General features: G+C 44.6%; 1 non-coding gene across 1 annotated transcript; it reads right to left on the bottom strand.

The window, feature by feature from the left end:
* Nucleotides 1-365: 365 nt before the first annotated feature.
* Trnas-cga (transfer RNA serine (anticodon CGA)) lies at nucleotides 366-442 on the bottom strand. The gene has a single exon. It is a non-coding gene; the product is annotated as a tRNA-Ser (tRNA).
* Between the last annotated feature and the right edge of the window lie 23,172 nt (nucleotides 443-23,614).

Raw genomic sequence — 23,614 nt, 5'->3', positions numbered from 1 at the left:
TAAAGCATCTACATATCTTGCACAAGAAATTATTCTGTTCACTAAATAAGGGTAATTTTAAAAAAGAGTATACTCTGTAGAATGTACAAAGATTTCTGACAAAATACCTGCCAAGGGGCTGCCCATGGGTAGACCACATGGTTGTGAATACAGTCTGTCATTAAAGGTGAAATAATTGTACTTAAGAATGGTGCGTAAAAGGGTAATTAATTCGTCTATTTCGATACTGGATATTTTTTTTTTTGAAAATTGGCTTCTAATATATCCTAGGTTTGGTCTACTGGGACGTTTGTGTATAAACTTGTGATATCGAGAGACACGAGTCTAGACAAATCAGAACATGAAAATTCCTGGCAGATTAAAACTGCGTGCCGGACCAAGACTCGAACTCGGGACCTTTGCCTTTCGAGGGCAAGTGCTCTACCAACTGAGCTACCCAAGCAAGACTTACGCGCCGCCCTCACAGCTTTACTTCTGCCAGTACCTCGTCTCCTACTTTCCAAACTTTACAGAAGCTCTCCTGCGAAAGGCAAAGGTCCCTAGTTCGAGTCTCGGTCCGGCACACAGTTTAATCTGCCAGGAAGTTTCATATCAGCGCACACTCCGCTGCAGAGTGAAAATCTCATTCTGGAAATCAGAACACGTTAAAATTTTGATTTTATTAACTAAGTCCGCTAAGATTTTAACAGTGTAATTTTCCTTAAACACAAAATTCTATTTTAATTAATGAAGTAAGAACCTGACTACTTTATGATACGCTCTGTTGGTACTATACACAACAGGAAGGAAGAGGTGAAGAATATTGTGAACCTTAAATTGACGCCTCAAAACAGGCGGTTTAGGGTTCATATGTATAAGCGTAAGCATCAATTTGCATACACATGACTTCTTATAACTGCCTTTATAATAACTTGTGGCATGGTACGTCCCTACGTACTACTTATTAACCCGTTAAATCTAATATTGTATACTGCTTATTACCCACACCAATACCTAGCTAACACATACAGTCTTTTCGTTCTAATAGTAGTTTCGGGCATTCCCCGATTATACACTGCATATTTGATATACTAACCTATGTTCAATGCTGTTTCACAATTTGTTACACATCAAGTAGTGCATTTATGTATAAGAGCTTAATGAAGTTTGCATATACATCCACTGGCTATACTGTCTTCATGATGTTTTGTGGCGTAGCATGCACCTATTATCCGATAATTCCATTACTTTATATGATCTTCTAACTACGTCAGTAGCTGGCTGTGACATACAGCCTTCTAGTTTTCTTATGTATTAATTGCTGATCACATTGTATATCTAACCGCTAATCTTATTATCATTTACAGGCGTTAATTCTTAGCTAAGTTCGTCATATTCCAGGCACTATTAACTTTAACCTATGGGCTTTTCTTATTAAAAGGTTCCTTTACGCTATATAATGTCATTTTCCTCTCGGAGAACTGTGCCTTCAGTTATTATGGTTTAATTGACAGAAACATTTTTAGCTGTGGCAACAACAAATGTTATCAATTACTGTTTATTCTTACTTATGTACAGTACACTTGTTACATGTCTTCTGCCTGTTATGGAATGGTTATTTCAGTGAATTATGGTTTTAATGTCATTAATGGTCCGAACTATTGTAATAAACAATTTTCCATAACAACCTCAGTTAACATTTTCTGGTTTTAAGTCAGTGTTACTCGGCACGCGCATGCGCCCGACCAACAGCTGACCTCGCTGCGTCCCTGCATTGCTGCCCGAAGCGTCCAGTTAGGTCTCAGCACCAGCGGCCCACCTGTCTGGCCCGTTTGTGTGGCCTATCAGCAAACATTAGTAGAAGTGGCGCAGTCTTATGACTATGCACTGTAGTACTAACATTTTAAGTTTGACAAGGCCAATATCTGCCATGTTTTAATTTTAATTTTATATTGCGACGTTTCTGAAGAAGGTTACATCATTATAGCGGAAACCTAGGTAAAGTTTCTTTGCTTATGCAACTGGAGGCTGAAATTTAATATAATTACATTTTACATTTGCTGACTCTGCTGCACTATGCTAAAAATATTCAAAATTGTCGCAAGTGTTTATTTGGGTCCTTTGGTTTCGATCTCAGTCCAGGGTCTCAACAAAAGGCTCTGTCGACGTCGTGTGACGGTCTTGGATGTAGACTTATGGAACTGTGTTATCAGGTGGGTAATTCTATAACTCCTCTTGATAAGTCAAGGGTACACTACACAGAGGAAACAGCTACTTGGGTAACAGAGTACCAGGGGCGTTTGAACAGTCCGTGCAAAAATAAAAACTGCTTACGTGTTTGGGGTAAACCTGTTTGTACTTTTCGTCATAGTCTCCTTTTAGACTTATGCACTTCGTCCAACGCTGATCTAATTTGTTGATCCCTTCCGAATAATAGGCATTGTCAAAGTCTGCAGAATAGCTATTAGTTGCTGCAATCACCTCCTAGTTTGAATAAAATCTTTGACCCACCAGCCATTTCTTCGAATTGGGGAACAAATAGTTGTCCGAGGTAGCCAAGTCTGGAGAATAGGGGGGATGTGAAATGAGTTGGAAACCTATTTCCATTAATTTCGCGACCACAACTGCTAAGGTGTGTGCTGGTGCATTGTCGTGATGGAAAAGGACTTCTTTTTGGCCCAATCACCGGCGTTTTTCTTGCAGCTCGGTTTTCAAACGGTCCCATAACGATGAATAATATGCACCTGTAATTGTTTTACCCTTTTCAAGATAGTCGATGAGGATTATTCCTTGCGAATTCCTAAAGACAGTCGCCATAACCTTTCTGGCCGAAAGAATGGTCTTAGCCTTTTTTGGTGCAGATTCTCCCTTGTAAACTGTTGTTTAGATTGTTGTTTGGTCTCAGGACTATAGTAATGTATCTATGTTTCATCCACAGTGACGAGACGATGCTTAAAGTCCTGAGGATTCTTCCTGAACAGCTGAAAACCATCCTTGCAACATTTCACACGATTCCTTTTCTGGTCAAGCGTGAGCAATCGCGGAACTCATCTTGCGGGTAGTTTTCTCATGTCGAAATGTTCATGCTAAATATTATGTACCGAACCATTCGAGATGCCCACGCACCTTAACTCATCACCCATCACCATATCATGGATTATATCAATGATTTCTGGACTCGTAACCTCCACAGGGCCTCCAGAACGTTCAGCATCACTTGTACCCATATGGCCACTCCGAACATTGTAACCACTTATAAACTGTTCTAATCGAAGGTGCAGAGTCACCGTAATGCTTGCCAGACACAAAAAAGAGACTAATACGGCTGAAACTTGGTGTGCGTTCTTTCCAAAGATGCTACTATCTAAACATGACCTCGATACGCACCGGTGGTGCCATCTCTCGGACTTAGCACGGACTTTTCAAACGCCCCTCGTACTTGTGGAGAGCACATGGAGATTTTTTTGGCTAGGCAGCTGTTTGAAGTTCTCTGACAAACACTTACTAAACAACACTCATGTAGAGAAAACAGATCACTTTCGTACTAATACTTCGACTATCAAAATTTTATAAACAAATTGTCGAAGTATAAGTAACAAAGTTCCAGAACGTTCTGCTCTCTATAAAATTTTTCGTGTTCAAATTATCATAGAGTCCGATAAAACTTAGAGATTTAGCAATTCATGCAACGAATATTGTGCAGACAGATTTGATGCCATAGGAGGAAGAATGTTTTTATTGCAATAGAAAAAAATATTTCTTTATTGAGTGTAACAGTGAATTTATCTGGTCTAGCTGAAACCAACTTAATTTTATGTAAACGGTAGTCGGAGGGCTAGAAAGTAAGGGAAAGGGAAGTGCTATTGGTGTCAGGTGCCCCGGGACTTGATGCGGAATCGGCGGCGACGAATGAAAATATGTGCCAGATGGTGAGTCGAACCCAGGATATCCAGCTTACTAGGGAACTGCGTTAACAGCTGCACCACTGCACACTTTATCACAACAACACAGACCATCTCGGTACGCCTCTCGACCAACCCACATTGCCGCACAAATGGTTCAAATGGCTCTGAGCACTATGGGACTTAACGTCTAAGGTCATAAGTCCCCTAGAACTTAGAACTACTTAAACCTAACTAACCTAAGTACAGCACACACATCCATGCCCGAGGCAGGATTCGAACCAGCGACGGTAGCGGTCGCATGGTTCCAGACTGTAGCGCCTATAACCACTCGGCCACCGCGGCCGGCCATTCCCGCAGTCACCGTCCGTCTTCTGTGCTCGCTCTTTCCAGATTCCCATAGGTCGGACGTAAATGTGTATCCGCACTGAGGATGGTGGATTTCTTTACCATTGAAGCGTATCAATTATAGGAATGTGTGATGTCTGTTCTTTCGGACATGCGCGAAAGAACAGTCACCACACATTCATGTAATCTTGTTGATTGTTAGATGTATTTTACTGGCCCCCAGATTCCGCTGTGACAGTTTCATAACCATTTAAAGAAAGTCAGTGATGAGTTGCGCGGATATCCCCAGCTCATGCAATATTAGTATGAGACGACTGTAAGCTGCCCAATATAGATTGAGATGTCTGTGGATTAATTGTAACAGTTACAGACAAACAATCTTGGGAAGTACTGTTCAACACGTTTCGCAGAAACTGTGGCTAGGTCGACAGCCCATACGCAATGGAAATGTTTTAGATCTTACAGCTACAAAGAGTCGTGACTTTATTGATGGCATACATTCAGTGGCGATGACAATAAGGCTTTGAGGACGCACAACAGCAAGGTCTTTAGCACCTGTAATAGAGATTAAAGATACGAGTGTGGAGGAACGTCATAAGATTACTAACATGAGACCTGCCAACAAAAACGTAAAGGAAATCTTGAAAAACCTACCCACAAACACACAGGAGGCTGGTCATGTCACTATGAATGCGGCATTATAGTTCCGAATTACAGAAATTAGTAGATTCAAGTGTTACTGATGTAGTTTCGTGCTCCGTGTCGGGTCATGAGGACAAGTGACATTGTGTCACACATATTCTTCATTTCAGTGCAGTGTATATTTACTACGTCTTTTCTGAAAATGTACACGTTTTAATAACTGATTTTATTTCTATTTAAAACCGCTTTAGTCTGGAAATTCCCCTTTAGTCGGTATCTTTCTCTGTGCAAGCCTAGGTAACCTGGGTTTGCCTTCAAGAATGATTGTTGTTCTTAGTTTTACAATGTTAAATTCTTCAAATACGGCCTAAGTTATTACTATCTCAATAAAACTGCCTTCAGTTATTACTTCATCTCCATTTTTCCTTTTTAAAAATTAAATTACCCACCCTATTCTGCATCAGCTAGAGAACCAAATGCTAGTAGATTCTGTCTGGGGCAGCTTTCCTTCATATCAGCATCGGACATAACTTTACTTGTGACAGTAAAAGTAGCTTCTCATATAGTTTATGATCTTGTGTTCTTAACTCTTTTCGATAATTTTAGTGCTGGGGCTGAACTACTACGACACATACACTGTCGACATTAGCGCGTGTTGCGTTTCAGCCCCTGGACGATTCGTCGTACTTCTTTGGCTGCAGGTCGAGCCAAGTGGTCCTGCCTTCTGAGGATTTTAAAAGCCCGCCACTTACCGCGCTCAGCGCTCCCTGTCGAAGTAACGCTCCCTGGTGGCTGTTTCGCGACCAGAGGTTTGCAGCGACCAGAGGAGTAGTCCTGTTTGTCGTGGCGTGCTCTAGAGTGGAGTCAGTCATACGTGTGGGCCTCGTGGTACGTATGTGATGTTGTGACCGACTATCATAGCGTCGTCATGTGCGGTTCGTTGGATTTGCCTACCGCCTAGTACTTCATAACCTGATAGCGTTAGAAGTATCTGGCTCAGTGATTATACTGTGTGGTTACTCAACTGTGAACTCCTAGAGCATTGAAGAGATTTGTTTCATTCTGCCAACCGTAGTCAGTTGTCATAGAGTTAAGTGTGCGTTTGTTTGCCTAATGAATTTGATGTCACTTATTAGGTACTTGGTTTTGGCTCGCTTTACGATTATTTCCACAATGACGTGTGGTTGCTGATTGTTTGGTTGCATTTCGGTTTTTCCTCGCACGCTAATCGATTGGGGTGTTAGTTATTGTTAGTTGGTCTGGTGTTTTTTACTGGGACTTGTTTGTTCAGTTTTTCGGGTTTGTTGAATCGGACGGAGGTCTTGTAATGGTTGCCTGTATCACGACTGCATGAAACGATTAGTGATCTTTTTAATGGGGGCTATGTAATTTGTGCGTCATTCGGGAGGACAAAGCCTGTAAGTGTCGCCTGCTTAATGCTTTCTGTTGTGAACAAATATAGGAGAATGTGGTTGCGGTATTAAAGAGACCGGCTGCCCTACTGGTTTGTCACTGTCTAATGTGTCCCTGTTGTCAGAGGACGTGCGGTTCGTGAAGGCCGTGTTCGAACTGGCGTAATTAGGCTGCATGTTTTACGAATTATTATTCTTGTTGGCTGCGAATGTATTAAAGAAACGTGCATGCATATCGTTATCATCAGTTGCTGTGTTTTAACGTAAGAAATCTCATCGTGGTGAGTGCTGCCTCTGTACTGAATTCATTAGTGTATGGAGTTAAGTTGCGACATTCCGTTGATTGCTGTCCGACTTCTGTTAATTTTGCCGGCTTTGTTCAGGCAACGCTTGTCAGTATGTATTATTGTGTTAATCATTAATTGGCTCAAGTTGTTTCGTTGTCGCTTAGATGCAAGCAACTTCTTTGTTTGCTGTGTTCTGTGGACATTACTTAGTCCTTTCGTGTTTGCTTATTGTACGCACGTGCGCGTATTTCGTTTGAAATTTTAGTATGTTTTGCTTAAAAGGAAAATCATTGTTGATTTCGTTTACGACGCTGCCCAGTTTGCTCAGTGGCTATCCTGTTCCATTTACTAGCAAGCATACCACCTCACTCCTGTTTTACTCGCTGTGTTTCAACTAAAAGGGTACAGCCCAGTCCATTGAGAATCTAATCTGTGTATTGTGTATGCTCTCTTGGTTATGGCACACTTCTCCCCTCCCCGCTGAAATCGAGAAAAAAGTAAAATTGGGGAAGAACTCTGATTTATTTAGAGTTATCCGAGAAAGCATCAAATCGATAAAAATGTGCGCCAGTTCCTTCGTTATGCCAAAGTAAGCTATTTTTTGAACAAAATGTACTATATCCTGCTTCCAGCGTTACGAAGGAACAAGGACGTAGTAGAACGATGTTCCCATGGTGTGCTTCATTAGTGACCGTCCCCTTGCCTCCCATAATTTGGGGTGCTTAATTAAATTAGTCACGAATTGTTCTAAACTACTCCCATTTGCTTCAGTGCATAGTCAATCGTGTGCGAAAGTTGTCCACAATTTTGAGCAGCACACTGGTCGGCCGTAACCTATCCACCGACTAGGGTAACAAATTTAAAACTTTCCTCACATTTTTAGAGTGATGGGAGCTGCTCCGTCCTGTTGGAACCACATTCTTTGCCTATTTTCTAAGTCAACGTCTTAGATTAGCTCCAACAAATCATCGTGGACAAGTTGTAAATCATTCCCCAGTAACATTTCGGTCAAAAAATTACGGTTCTATCAAGTAACAGTTTAAAATTCCACACCAGACCATTAATGACCATTTCTGTTGATTGTCAGTGGGTCTGTGCCAGTGTGGATTGACAGGGGACCAATAATGACAATGACGATTTAATTTGCCATTGGTTTTGGATGTGGCTTTATACTGAAAAAAATCAGTTACCTCCCATCATTTCAAAGGCCCATTGGCAGAAATGCCCTCATTTTTACATATTTCTCGGCGTTAATGACAGTCAGTGTGATGATACGAATGATATTTATGTGCCTTCAAAATCCTCAAAGAAGGTGATTTCGGTATTCCAGTTTCTCTGAATCGCACGACTACTAATTTCGGGATACAGTTCAACACAGGCTAGCACGGTAAGGGTACGAGAGTAATTTTCGTTGTATTCTCCATGAGGACGGTGCATGTATCCATTTCGAGATAGAGTGCAATTTTGAATGTTTTCTCTTGGATGGCGTGTGTTAGGGAAACGACCCGCATACAATTGTGCAGCTGCAGCATAATTAAGGCATTCACTTACAATTAACCTCATATCAACAATCTCTGTAGGACGATAGTGAGCCATATTTCGCTAAAGAATAATTTACTGAAGTCAGTGGATGTCTACGGTTCACAATCTGAAAGTGAAGTGACGTCTGATGACGCTGAAGCTGGTAAGACGAGCCTGTCCTTAACTCGAGATGGTGCAGTTTGGTCAAACTTGTCATTCCTGTGGTTCCTAGGGGGAAGAGAATTGATATTACCAATCTTATTGATCTGTACTTGCTGGTGGAGCCTGTAAAAGAGGTACACACACTGATGAGGGATTAGTAGTGAGTGACGTCTGATCGCATTGCACCGACCTGGCCACGATAGCGCCACAGTCGGGTGAGTAATGCAATTGTGAAGAGTTCCCTCCCGAGATTTTAATACAATTCCGTCTCCCTCCATTACAAACGGAGGGGTAGGATGCATTTTGTAGAAAAGTAGCTTAATTTGGCATAATGAAAAAATGGGTGCACATTTTGTATCGATTTGACGTGTCCTTCTCGGATTATTCTAAATAAATCGGAGTACTTCCCCAATTTTAATTTTTCTCGATTTCAACCTTATCTGTCAATGGCTTCAAAATGTATCAGACAAAACTTGATTACTTCTTTATGGAGAATCCGAATCTGCAATAATGGGTTTCCATTGAAGACTCAAGGGGGCAGGGGGTGGAAGTCACGTGTAGTATAATTTGATGTCCCTCTTTGGGCTTACAAACATGCCTAACCGACTATTTTTACCCGGTATATGGTTTTCGAGATAACGTCATCCGAAACCTCACATAGACCACCCTGTATATCTATGTTGTATTGGCTACGTTCAGGTTTACCCTGACAGCTGTGACTTGCAATCCTTCGAACTGAAGGAGCTCGATGTGACTGTTCTGTCTCTTGGTGTACGATGATTGCTGTTGCACCAGCAGTCGCTTGGAATGAGCAATTGTGTGTGTGGTTGGAGTTAATTTCCTTCACGAGAGCGACCAGGTTTTCTTTTTGTTCTATGAACGCCAAATATTCAGCCCTTTTCATGACGATCTCGTCCGCATTCCATAGCAGCATCTAAGACAGAATCGTGTCGTTGGGATATGGGCCGGTTGTGGTGTATTACCTACCCATGAATCAGTGCAGGTATGTCAGTGATACCTATTTATCTGACAGCTGCGTGGTGTGCACCATTTGCAAAGAACGCGTCAAAGATTCTCAAGAGATGTCAATCCACGTCGGACGTATTTGCCCATTCGCAATGAAGAAAGTTAATCCTATGACCAGTGTTGTTCAGCTATTACTTGAATGCATGGTGTCAGTACCTCCCTGTGGAAATCTCTAATTAGCGAATGGAAGCATAATGGACAGGGACTGCTGATAGGTGACGCTCGGTGGGAGAGTGTATCGGCCGTCAGGTGTATCGAGATGGTCCGTGCAGTTGCGTTAAGGCTGTGTACCAGATGGCGCAGTGGTTAACACACCTACCTGGTAAGCAGGAGATCCCTGGTTCGAATCCCGTTTCTGTACACATTGTCGCTCATGGCCGCTGATTCTGTGGTGTCACCGCTAGACACCACACTTGCTAGGTGGTAGCCTTTAAATCGGCCGCGGTCCGGTAGTATACGTCGAATCCGCGTGTCGCCACTGTCAGTGATTGCAGACCGAGCGCCGCCACACGGCAGGTCTAGAGACGTCCTAGCACTCGCCACAGTTGTACAGCAGACTTTGCTAGCGATGCTACACTGACAAATACGCTCTCATTTGCAGAGATGATAGTTAGCTTAGCCTTCAGCTACGTCATTTGCTACGACCTAGCAAGGCGCCATTACCAGTTTATATTGAGATTGTGATTAATGTATCAACAAGAGCGATATTCTCCAAATATGGATTAAAGTTAAGTATTCCAAAAGCAATGTACTATTTTTGGCTGCTATAACTCCTTTAACTGTTCCAGACCTCACGCCAGTCTGTGTGAGCTTAAACGCGTGCCTTTCGGGCTCCTCTAGCAAGACGGTGTTGGCTTTTCTGCCAATACATCAGATTCCGCTTAACTTTACGCTGCAGCTGATAGCAGTGATCCCCCTTCACTTTTTATGTAATGTTTCGCAGTTTGGTATTTGCATTGTCCTCTTCCGGAGGAACTGACACTACGTATCCAGACTCATAGAAATAGCCTGTTTTTACTGTTACCATTAGGCTCAAATGATTACGGTCCGTGATTTCGCACTAGTAGACGATGAAAACCAGAGACTACTAATACGTAAGTGCAGAGACTAAAATGAAATAGCTGTTCATACCACTGCTTCAACGCCACCTTTGGTGGTATTTCGATACGGCCTGCTCGGCCAGTCTCGATCTGGCGTGTACAACTGGCAGAGCAGCAAATCTCGCTTCTAGCGACGTGTTCAGAACGTCACTCCGCATAATTTACTTGATTTTTGGAAAGACGGAATTACATTGTTTTTATATTGTTAAAATATGTTGTCAGATGTGTGGTTAAAATCGTCAGCCCCTTTCAAGAACCTGGCCGGTTTCCTCAGTTATTTATTTATTAACTTTTTCATGACGTACTATGGATCAATCACATAAGTCAAAAATTTACTACCAATTTACGGCTTAATGGACTTAAAATTTTACGGGAAATTGTTTCGATGCAAATAATACGATTGATATTCTCATCCACGTTGCTAAGGATCAAACATACGTTATGAACATAGATTTTTATTTTAGAGACGCAGAACTGAAAATTTTGATCTCAAACGCTTCACACATTCTCACTGCATGATACAAACTACCAAATCATCAGAGAAATATTTTAGGCAGTACGTAAATTCGATTTTTCAATAACACCTTAAACAGTTCCAAATACTACTATTCTTCAATTCATACGAACTCAGTGCATCATTAGTCCACTGCACATTTCTTTATTTGCGAAAAGTGTACGATGCATATTAAAGTAACACATCAAAATATTTGAGTCAAATTAGATTGCAGTGCAGTGAAAACACTTACGTTCTCCTTCATGACCGCTTAGCCTCAGAATAAAACATAAAGGTATCTATTAATTCTTATATGCCACTGTTTCCACAATTAATTTACGCAACCACCCTGTCTTCTTGAATCGAACACAAATAGAAGAAAGTTATATGAATTTTGCTTCCCCCACTGCCCCGACATCACTCTTCTGTTCAGTAGTTTGGCCAAGTAGAGACCACTCACTTACGCAACAGTGAAAATCGCTGAAACTGGGGCATGCTAACCTCTGATACTTGCTTATTAAAGATAAAAAAAATTGGTTAATGTACTACACATTGAAGAATCACGAACATGCCTTGATTACACACCTCTTGGTTCCTGGCGGAGCAGAATTTTCCTCACAGCACTCCATGCCTTGCAAGGAACCTCTGACCGTTCTCGCATGTCATACTACACTTGCATCACTGAACGAATAACTCATGGTTCCTGAAATATTTTTCGGTAGAGGATGAGGTGTCCAGATCTGACTGCCTTCGTGGTTTGTTTTGTTACCTGAAATAGACTAAATCACCACAGAAGTAAATCCCAGCTTCATACTCAGCTACATATTACCGGTTGATGAAGGTGACATACGATTTTGCTGGTTTTCGCCCTTTTTACTGGAATGCATTGTGTGGAGCTACATCAAAAGGCTTAGACTTCACAAGTGCACTTCGTTTGGAATGTTGTTTTCGATTCTCGCATGCTACACGAGTCCTTAACTATGAGAATGCTTTTTTGTGATTAATACTTTCCCATTCGTCCGTTTGTTACTATATAATCGTATGACTGTCTCGTTTCCACAAGATATTGATTATAAGGAAATAAGCTGGTGAATTTGAGACTTAAATGGTCACACATAGAAGACATAGATTTTAGTTTTTCTCGTTAAACGGTGTGACTGCAATTCGCGGTTGAAGATCCATGGTGTTATGAGTGCATTTTGACTCCATTCAGTGATGAAAATGTGCCTTGTGTGAGCTTTGATCTAAAAATAGTAGTTTCGCTTCCTGGGTCTACCTGATGCAGTGTTTCAGAACTTAATGGATATTCACCTTCCTAATGTGATTCTACGTACGAAATGACTCATTAATACAGCACGTCACGTCGCCATTCTTGCTGGAGTCCACAGTACTTCTATACCAGCTGACTATCACTCAGAGCTTGATCTAAATTCTGGCTGTCGTTGAGTGCTGTTACCACCTATTAAGCCAATTAATTATTCTGTGTTCAGAATGGTTCAATCAATCATAACGGCATTTATATGCTCTTCTCATTAATATCAATCCCTACTTATCCGTTGGTTTCTTTTGATCTGTTACGAAACACTGGTAGTCCCATCATGTGCTCTTCAGCCCTTGCAGTTCCTTAAAGTGTATGCGCTCTCCTGACATATTATTTAATGTGTGTGAGATACATTCTCACCCAAATACATCCGGTACTGTATCTCATGAGGATCGACATCTTGGCAACCTACGCCAGACGACTGATGGGAATTCTTCCCTGGTCATACTCTGGGTTCAACTCAGAGGTGGCCTTCGAACGGAGAATCTCCCTACAAAAGGTACATTCACGTCCGGGTATGGAATGTTCTACATGGAATTCGTGGGGAAGTTATCATTGGAAATTATGAATTGCTGATTGTTCGCTACACTACTTGATGATTTGCCAGTTAGAAAGCAGACTTCAGCCACCTGCTTCCTGAAGACGTGACACATCGTTTTACTCCTTCGTTTAATGGTGCTTCCATACTGATTGTTTCTCTGCAAGGTAATCATTCATTCTTACACTCCCGTATGATTATGCATGTTTGCCGTATTCGTCACAAGATTTTGAACGTGTTTTCCTCCATGTCACACATTATGTGTCTCACTGATAACAGACGTATACTTACTGCTTTTCTGCAGAATTTTTCTGGTGACTAGTGTATTCTCCATTGCTCTTTGCAGGATTTGGTGTCTCCTGGTGGCATGACATTCTTCTTTGCGGAATTCCCTGGTCCATTGATGATACTTGTGGGAAGGTTCGTCTGAATTCGACTGTTAGCGGGTAGGTTCAAGGCTTGGACGTGAATTGTTCTCTGCTTCCTAATGACTGGAGACAATGTGGGTCGTTGAGTTGGTACTTCATGAAGTCACCACGTCTCACTGACCTCACATATGTAGGTTATTTATGCCTCTAGCTGCAGTGTATATGGTCTCCTACCCGTTCTGTCAGCTGATGGTTTGCATCATACCTCTTTCTTTATCTTACCAACTTGGATCGTCTGCGTATCTTTCCACTTCTGATACTCCTAAACACAACTTACATGAAGCAAAGGCCTCCCTATTCAGAATCAGATGGTGGTGGAACTATCTAATTTTACAGGGATCCTACCATTTGCTGGAACTCCTTTTACGTAACAGCTACAATAATTTTCGAATTCAGTTGTATCTGCTGACAGAAAGCTTCAGTCCAAATATTCGTTCCCCGCCAGTATGATCCAATATAACCATCACCTGGTTTGGAATCGTAGGATGATCATGGGTACTAACAACGCCCTTGGCGTCAAGTTAAAACACGGTGGTAGGCAAGCCCACCAAGAGTATGATGTTCTTTTAAAACATATACTGCTAGATGCCTGCAACTGGTGTGAATCAAAAGATGACGGCATGTGATGCTGCTTTCAACCTCCATGCTAGTGACTATTGTTGTGCATTTTTACTATTTCCTCATTTGAGTGAACAGAGGGTGTAATATTAGCACATACAGCCAGGTGCTAAAGTTGAAAGTCTGTAGCTATTCGTTTTCCATCAAATTGATATCCTTGTGTTGTTGATTCCTCAAAAGATGTTAGTTGACAGTCAAAACATTGGCTACAAATTCTTTGTTTGGCGTAAAAACACTAAAAAGAGCGGATAATTACAGCTTTACCATGTAGGTTTATATCGCGGGGTAGTGACAGTTCATGCTACTCCGGTCTTCTTGCCACATTCAGGATTCGTAATGGTTTTAGCTCCTCATCACCTTGCATTAGGACTCGTGGTTTCGTGTCCTCTTTCACGTCACAAGGCAGTGACTCGTCTTGCACAACATGCATTGCCGTCACATCCTCTTCCGCCTTTGGTATCAGCTCCATGGGTGACGACAGCTTTTACACATCATATCCAGTTCTTTGGTGTAGGGGGGGGGGGGGGGTGTAATAGCTGAACCATCAATTGAATTATATTCATACATTGAGGTGCCTGCTACCTCAGGTTCTGGGTGCTGGCGGTCGTCAGTAATTGCTGTCGAGCTTTATTCAAAGAAGAGTACAGGGGCGGCTCCCTTAGCCACTCTTCCAAATCGACATGGTCCACTATCTCTCAAGAGTTTACTGTTGCTAACAGGAATGTTTCTTAACTTTCACCAGTTTACCTGTACGGATTTTTCACCGCTGAATATATTCATCAATTGCAACGTCACATCTTGCTTCTGCACCACTGTTTATTTCAACAAGGAGCAGTACAGTGAATGTAACTCGTATTGAAGCCGCTCATTTCATCAACAGAGAAACTGATTTTAGCAAGGTAAGCTCCGCAACTGCAAAATAGTAGACACGTGGCACTAAAGCTAATAGTATCACTGTTGTTCCTCAATTTAGGTTATGGACCCTTTTTTTGAAATATTACTTCCTTTTCTTGTTCAGTATCATCAGATAATAGTGCACTGACAGAAGAAGAAATTGGGTGAAGAATATGTAATACCTCGCATTTAAGATCCGATGCACTTATTGTCATAACGGATTCGGTTTTCTACCATTCCCTAAGATGACTTTAGATCAACACCACTTCTGAACTGAGTAGTGTGTAACCCTCCTTATGTTACGTGTACGGTTCTCATACGTGTTTATAAAATGGTGTGGTACCAAATTATGGTATAAACACTTCGTTAAACCTAATCCTCATGAGTGCATGCTTGGCTTTCTGAGTCGCCGAATAAAATCATTTGACTTCTCATCTTCCAGACCGGCATGGTAACCCCCCGGCGGGTTCAGGGGTTAGAATAGGCACGCAGTATTCCTGCCTGTCGTACGAGGCGACTAACACGAGTCTCAACCGTTTCGGCCTTACGTGATGGTCCCCTGTTGGGTTTGACCTCCATATCTCAAAATTTTTCCGAAGAGTGAGCCGATTGGGGAAGAGCGCATTACTTGGTGCATTGTGTCCATTTTGTGTTGAACTTTCGCCATCTTATTTGTCGTCGCTTTGCATCCTGCCTGCTCTCCATCTCTTGAGCATGGATACGTTCGTGCGAGCACTTTCCCCCACGCTATGTGCAGTGCCACTTCCTGCACTGATGGCGACCATGGACTACATGTCACCTAAAACCCAGCACGGTAGCCAGTCCGTTGTGGTGGGGCCACTATGTACCCTGTTGGCTGTAGCCCCCTGACAACACAGGGATCGCTCTACTGATGCCTGCACCGTTAAATCCCTATGTATGCCAGGGAGTAGAAGCCCATCTCCCTGGGGCATCTGGACTCCCGGCAATGGCCATCCTGCCAGGTAGCCTTTGCTGTGGCTGGGTGGCGCCCATGGGGAGGGCCCTTGGTCGGAGTAGGTGGCATCAGGATGGATGACACACAATGAAGCGTGGTACATCATCTCTTGCTGGTGGCCAGCCACCAGCAGTCTGTAAGCGTTCGAGGGCTCATTTTAAAGCTAACGTTTATGACCCCAAATCGTTCCCCTCCCTGGCCAAACCATTGGGGAACGAAAGGCAATGAATGGAAGTGAATCGTATTCGCCCAGGTATCTCCTCTGTACCAGAGCTGATGGGGAATCCTTTATATCCATGAAGCCCGAGTTCTTCATAGAGCATTTAGAGGACAAGTTCGGGGAGGTGGAGGACTTGTCCAAAATGTGGTCCGGTTCAGTCTTGATAAAAACAGCATCCCCTGTGCAGTCACAGGCCTTTCTCACTTGTAAGAAGCTTGGGATGTTTCAGTTACTATCAGGCCCCATAAAAGCTTAAATATGGTCCAGGGCATTATTTTCCTCAGGGGTCTCCTTTTCCAGTCCGATGACGAGCTGCGCGCCAACTTAGAGCGACGAGGTGTCCATTTCGTCCGACGCGTCCACCGGTGCCTTCATCTTGGCCTTTGAAGGTGACACATTACCTGAGAAGGTCAAGGTGATGGTCTAACGTTGTGATGTAAAGCCATATATCCCTTCCCCAATGTGGTGCTTAAAGTGTTGGAAGTTCGGACATACGTCTTCGCACTGTTTTTCCAGCCTCGTATGTCGTGATTGTGTTCGACCATCCCATCCTGATACACCATGTGCCCCGCCTCCCATCTGTGTCAACTGCCTTGCTCTCCGGACTGTCCCGTTCTGCAGAAGGAAAGGAAAATAATGGAAATAAAGACCCTGGACAGACTGACCTACATAGCGGCTAAACCGAAATTTTACCGGCTTCATCCCGTGCGCATGACGTCTTCTTATGCCGCCACAGTCACTTCTGCTACAGTTACATCAGCTCCAACACATCCAGTCAGCTCTGAGAGTCGAAGAGCCACACCTGCCTCCTTGATGGTGGGGGGCACTTCACTCCCTGTTGCTCCTGCTCCATCTACTTCAGAAGCAGCAACCCCCCAACCATCGGGGACATCGGTGCCCACTTCCCAGCCAGAGAAACGTAAGACTTCTTCGGCTACTCTCGCCAGGAAGGGGTCCGTTGGGGACCTCCCTTCACACGTTCCAACCAGTGGAAATGCGGACACCCGCAAGTGGCGGAAACAACCACTGGTCGCTGGTCGTAGGGCCTCATGGTGGTCGTCGTCTGTCCCTGACACTGATCCAGTGAAGCCCTCCCAGCCTGAACCCCCCCAAGACACAATGCGCAAAGAAGAAAAAGAAAATGGTTCCCAAGAATCCCGACATTGTGGTGGCACGCGTCCAATTGCTTCCTACAAGCTCTGCGTTTGAATATTAGGTGGAGATTCTGGTGTCCACTGAGGACCACGATCTCGCTGGTCCCTCAGACGCAATGGATAGCACTTCCACAGGTCCTCAATTGGAGGCAGCAGGTGACCCAGTAGCGTAACTTGCCTCCACAGTCCCTTCACCCCTTTCTCAGCCATGGACAATACCTTCCTCCAGTGGAACTGCAGCGGCTTCTTCCACCATCTAGCTGAGCTGCGTCAACTTACCAGCCTTCACCCTTTCTACTGCATTGCTCTTCAGGAAACTTGGTTTCCAGCTATGTGAAACCCCTCTCTCTGTGGCTATTTGGGGTTGTTATAAGAACCGGACAGCTTATGAAAGGGTGTCTGGTGACGTCTGCGTCTATGTCCTTCACTCTCCTCACAGCGAGTCCGTCCCACTCCAAACACCTTTAGACTCTGTCGCTGTTCGGGTGTGGCTGCCAAAGGCTGTTACAGACTGCAGTCTTTACCTTCCACTAGATGGTGATGTCCTACAGCATGTCCTGGCTGCGCTGATAACGAAACTGCCGCCACGTTTCCTGTTACTGGGTGACTTCAACGCCCATAACCCAGTGTGGGGTGGGTCAGTGGCAACAGGTCGAGGTGCCATTGTTCAGAATGTATTGGCACAGCTCGACCTCTCCCTATTAAACGATGGTGCCTTCATACATTTCAGTGTGTCGCATGGCACGTACTCCGCCATAGACCTTTCGATCTAGAGCCCTAGTCTCCTACCGTCTGTCCAATGGAGTGTGCATGACGACCTGTGTGGCAGTGACCACTTCCTGATCCTTCTGTCACTGCCACAACGTCACACTTCTGCGAGCCCTTGCAGATGGGCTATGAATGAGGCTGACTGGGATTTGTTCTCCTCCTTTGCCGCTATTGAGCTTCTTTTTAATGACGCCATTCATGCGGTGGTGCACTCGGTCATCACCGGCATTGTTACTGCCGCTGAATCTGCCATTCCCCGTTCTTCGGGGTGCCCTCGACGGCGGACTCCGACTTGGTGGTTGCCTGAGATTCCTGAGGCGATTAAAGATCGCTGGCGGGCGCTCCAGTGTCACAAGCGGCATCCATCTTTAGAAAACCTCGTCGCCTTTAAACGACTCCGTGCGCGTGCCCGCTGCATCATTCGCTAACACAAGCAGGAGTGCTGGGAGCCGTATGTGTCCACAAATGGCCTCCATGTCTCTCCATGCAGATCTGGGCCAATCGTCGCGGAAGGCATATTATACGACATGGCGTCGTCACATCCTCTCTTCGCTTCATGGTTGGGGGTCTTCGGCTTCCCCTGCCGATTTTCATCCGAAATTTTCTGTCGCATCGTACATTCCACGTGCAAGTCGCGGCCTCTCATAGATCCTCCCGAGTTCAGGAGAAACGGGGTTCCACAGGGATCTGTTTTAAGTGTCTGCATGTTTTTAATAGCAATTACCGGGCTCGCTGCGTCGGTGGGAACGTCTGTCTCAGCGTCCTTATATGCTGACGACTTCTACATCTACTATAGCTCCATTGGCATTGCAGCTGCTGAACGTCAGCTGCACGGCGCTATCTGCAAGGCGCATTCTTGGGCTGTAACGCATGGCTTCCGGTTTTCGGCTGCCAAGACCTGCGTTACGCATTTCTGCAAGCGACGCACGGTTCACCCTGAGCCACGACTTTATCTTGACTGCTAGCTTATTGCTGTGGTGGAGACACACAGGTTTATGGGACTGGTTTTTGATTGCCGGTTGACTTGGCTGCCTCGTATTCGGCATCTTAAACAGATGTGTTGGCGGCATCTAAATCCTCTAAGATGGTTGAGCCACACCGGCTGCGGTGCCGACCGATCTACTCTCTTACGGCTCTACCAGGCGTTAATCCAGTCTCGTCTGGATTATGGGAGCCTGGCTTATGGTTCAGCATCCCCTTCGGCGTTGAGGGTGCTGGACCCAATCCTTCACAGCGGTATACGCCTTGTCACTGGTGCTTTCCGAACAAGTCCTGTGCACAGCATACTTGTGTAGACAAGTGTCCGTCCACTATAGTTACGGCGCCAACGTTTACTGGCCACTTAGGCTGCCCATGTTTTTAGCTTGCCTGGGCATCCAAATTATCGTCTCCTGTTCCCGCAGCCGGTCGTCCATCTGCCAGAACGTCGGCCCCGGTCGGGTTGTACGATCGTGGTCTGTGTCAAAGAGCTTCTCTCCGTGCTTGGGGGTTTTCCCTGTTCCACCTCCTTTCCGGGCCCCTTTGCGTACACCGCCGTGGTGTGTTCGTCGCCCTTGCCTTTGGCTCGAGTTGGCACAGGGCCCGAAGGACTCAGTCGTTCCGGAGGCCTTCCGCCGCCGCATTTATTCCATCCTACCCACGTATCAGGGCTCTGGCGTTGTATACACTGACGGTTCGATGGTTGCTGGTCGGGTCGGTTATCCTTTAACTCTAGGGGACCTTTACGAAAAACGATCCTTGCCAGCTGGCTGCAGCGTTTTCACTGCTGAGCTGGTCGCCATCTTCCGTGCCCTATGATATATCCGCTTCTGCTCAGGTGAGTCCTTAGTTATCTGTAGCGACTCCCTGAGCAGTTTACGAGCTATCGTCTAGTGTTTCCCTCGCTCCCGTCTATGGGACACTGAATGGCGCCAGCTGCCCATGTCAAACTAACTCCGCCCTATCAAGGAGACGACGACTGTGTGGCAGTTATCCATGCGAGTCTCTCTCAAGGAGTCTGTTGTCCTCTGCCAGCTGCGCATTGGGCACACTCGGCTGAGGCACGGCCACTTACTGCGCCGTGAGGACCCACCTCTGTCGCTGCGGCTCCGTTTTTTCTGTGGTCCACATTTTGTTGGAGTGTCACCTTTTAGCTGTGCTCAGGCAGACTTTAGCGCTGCCTGATACGCTCCCTGTCCATTTAACAGATGACTGCCATGGCGGACTTAGATTTGCGTTTTATTCGGGCAGGGGGTTTTTGTCACTTACTCTGAGTGTTTATGTTCTTATTTTTGAGTGTGGCCTTTGGCCTATGGTTTTAGACTGAGTTTTTAAATTGTTTCTCGATGGTTCGCTTTTTCTTTTTTTTTTCCTCTATGGTCGGTCAACCACCGTCACACACTTTGTGATTTTAATTTTTGTCTGTTCTTTGAGTTTTTCTTGTCCTGTGTCGTCTGTTGTCTCCATTATCAGTCTTTTTTACTCTATGTGGGTGTTTTTAAGTTATGGAACAAGTGACTGATGACCGTTGCAGTCTGGTCCCTTAAATCCCACAAACCAAACAACCAAGCAACTGGCATGATTAGTGCACCAGACAGTGTTAGAGAATTTAATGGACACTGACAACATCCATGTAGACAAAGCTTGCGTTCATTGAAACATATAGGAAACCTTTCACCGAAATATCAATATGATTTTCCCTATTCTCCCTAACATCAAACACGTACGGTAAACTGCGTGATCAGGCGGCAAGAGTTTCATTCGTTAAATAAGTAATCTCAGTTCATTTCAGTATAAAAACGGGTGTTCCTATATGTATATTTACCTCGTTGAATTGCTGAAAATAATTTCGATTGACTTCAGCTTTTATAAGTAGTCACTGGTACAGAAAGCCAACTTGCAGCTGTAAGCTGCTCCTCCGATAAAGTGATTTCTGGGTGAACTAGGGCATGGAATTCTTCGGCTTAGTTGAAGAACGTAGTTGAACGACAGTTTATGGAACACAGTTTCTGAATGACTACTGCTCGATTGACTGCTACCTATTCTTGATGCAATATGCAGCTCTTCATCAGTTCAACGTGCTCCAGATACTGTCTGTTCTCGCGAGAGTTCTTCGCATTTATAAAGTCGATTTAATCTTCTTGAAGGTTTTTAGGATGACAGAATAACTCCTCATGCGTGGTACAAGGTCTTCTGGTGAAGCATTCTTCTTAGCTGTCGTCCTGTTCCTTCGAGAAGTGTTCAGAAAGTCATGTGGTACTTACACAATGCAGCAGTTCTTGAGTTCTCATTCAGGTGTACATTGTCACCTGACAAAGTACTACTTGTTGTGGATGATATGCTCCCATCCACAGATATTTCTGGTGCTGTATTTTAACGATCGATTTATGACAGTGTGCAATGTGTCTTTGTCAGTTGCTCCTCAGAGATATTCTGAGTTACTTAGGTGTGGCTGTTGAGCACAACTTCTCCGTAAGTGGTGCACTCGTTTTCACATAGTGTGCTCCTCCTAGAATTCGTGAATGAATGGAATGCATGCGTTTTCCAGCAGCTTTTACTGAGAACGACTCCCGGTTGACTCCCGGTTGACTCCCGGTTGACTCCCGGTTGACTCCCGGTTGACTCCCGGCTCTGTTTTGCCACTTGAAATAGCTTGACTTCTACGTAACTAGGCCTACTTAACGCTACACCTTCATTCGGATAAGGACACTCTGTTTGATATTTTGATGGAGCTTTTCTTGCTGATTGCATTCCTTCATATGGTAAACGCCCACGTGATCTTTGATGCTGTATGCGTGACAATATGTTGAACGTCGTTGCCACCATGTTACACGCTGTGTTCGTTTGATGGATAGTGCAAGTACAGTTTCTTTTTCCTGCAGTGTTCTGTCAGTGAGAGACATCTTTTGCATCGACCCGCACTATCCGTAGGAGTCGGTTTTCATAAGCTGGCCGTGGGGAACCTGTAGCAAAATGTCCTTTTGCACAGCGCTGGTGGTAGCCGTAAGGTGGTTTGTTTGAATCCAATAATAAAACATATCGCGGATTACGGAAATACGATACGATATGTACCATGGGAGAATTTTTTTTTACTGTACCCCATTATTCTGTCTTACTACCGGAGGAACCTGAGAAAACAGTGAAACAAAACGGCCTTCAGTGTCACGGGGCATTTACTCGTTTCACAAACAATATTTCCCACAACATTTCTCACAGACCGGTAAAGCTGTGTTAATACATGACGGAATAATGGAATGGCTTCTCCTTCAATTTTCATTCCGAAACAGGCAGCCTTCTGGTCGCGTGTCGTTCTATGCGACGAGTCGGAGACAAAATGTAGGCAGGTGACCAACCGCCTGCAACTGAGCGCGTAATCGTGAACGCAGCCTACACCTACCGAACATCAAAAATTAGTAGCCTCATGTGTCACCAGTGCAGCAGCGTGATGGCATGTTGTTGAGTCTTACAGAGGCGAGACTTGGTGCCATACCTGGTCATGATTTCTGACTAATGTATGTATTTATTTGATGCGCATTTCTGAAAACAAAGAAACTTACATTATTTATTAGCCTGACTACAATACTAGAAAAGGTATTAAAGAAAATTTCTTCTTAAAAATTTGTCTTGCGTCCCAATTTTTTTCAGTGAAAGAGGTAATTTGCACAAGTCTTCAAATTTGAATCGGACCTTTTTAGATTCTGTAAGGTTAAAGTCTCCAGATTAGTACTATGGACTATGACAGTAATATTGCTTTCATTTATTACTTCATCTGCATTTCCTTGCTTTAAGGTGAGATGACACAAAATTCAGCATCTGTTACTAAGCGTAATAAGACACTGTTGCTGATCGAGCTGAGTGCTGAACAGCTTCTTTTCGACAATGACACTGCTGGGATCAACAACTCCGGTAAAAATTGTCGACATTGGTGTTTTTCTTCTTTTTTTTTCCTTTTTTGTAATTTTAAACACCTATACAGGCGGGCTGTCAGCAGCATAGTACGCTGCTCTTCAGCCTTAAGTGGAACAATAAACATGACAGAGAGGTGATATATACAATACAAAAAACGGCGGGCAAAAAAATGGAGATACAAAAAAAACAAGAAACAAGAAGCCGTTCACGTTGGACGAAAATACACTAACACTTGGAGACACGGCGCACAAAACACGGAGATCGGCTACGGCACATGTGAACAGTTGAGTTGTAACTGCACGAAACACAAAACGATGCACACACACACACACACACACACACACACACACACACACACACACACACACACACACACACACACTAAACACTGATGGCGATGATCTCCGGCGCGCGAATGTTCACTGAGCGTGTACGAGTCCGGAGACCTGCCACGAGAGGAGGTGGAGGAGGAGGAGGAAGGGGAAATGGGAGAGGGGAGAGCAGAGATGCCATGGGCAAAGGAGAGAGGGGGAGGGAGGAAGGGGGAGAGGAAGCCCAGGGGAGAGGGTAGGAGGGAGGGGGGAAAGGAAAGAGAAGGGAAGGGAAAGGGGGGAGGGAGGGTGCCTAAAGGAAAGGACACAGGAGGTGGGGGGAGGATCAAAGTTGATAGGAGGGGTAGATGCAGGGGAGAAGGACATCATCAGGGAGGGGGAGCTGGCGGAAGCCACCTTGGGAGAGGGTAACGAGGGTTGAGAGATGGAGACTGGGTGGGACATGGGAATACAGGCGCGGCAGCAGGCGGGGGTGGGTGAGGATCGGGGAGACGAGCGTGTGAGGGGGTCGAGTTTACGGGAGGTGTACAGGATCCGTATCCTTTAAAGGAAAAGGAGGAGGTGGGGGAAGGGGTTGAGATCATACAGGATCCACGTGGGGGAGGG

This window comes from Schistocerca serialis, chromosome 2 (assembly GCF_023864345.2).
Source record: "Schistocerca serialis cubense isolate TAMUIC-IGC-003099 chromosome 2, iqSchSeri2.2, whole genome shotgun sequence".
Lineage (NCBI taxonomy): Eukaryota > Metazoa > Arthropoda > Insecta > Orthoptera > Acrididae > Schistocerca > Schistocerca serialis.
The sequence above is the reverse complement of the archived record's forward strand: the minus strand, read 5'-3'. Positions and strand labels throughout refer to the sequence as shown.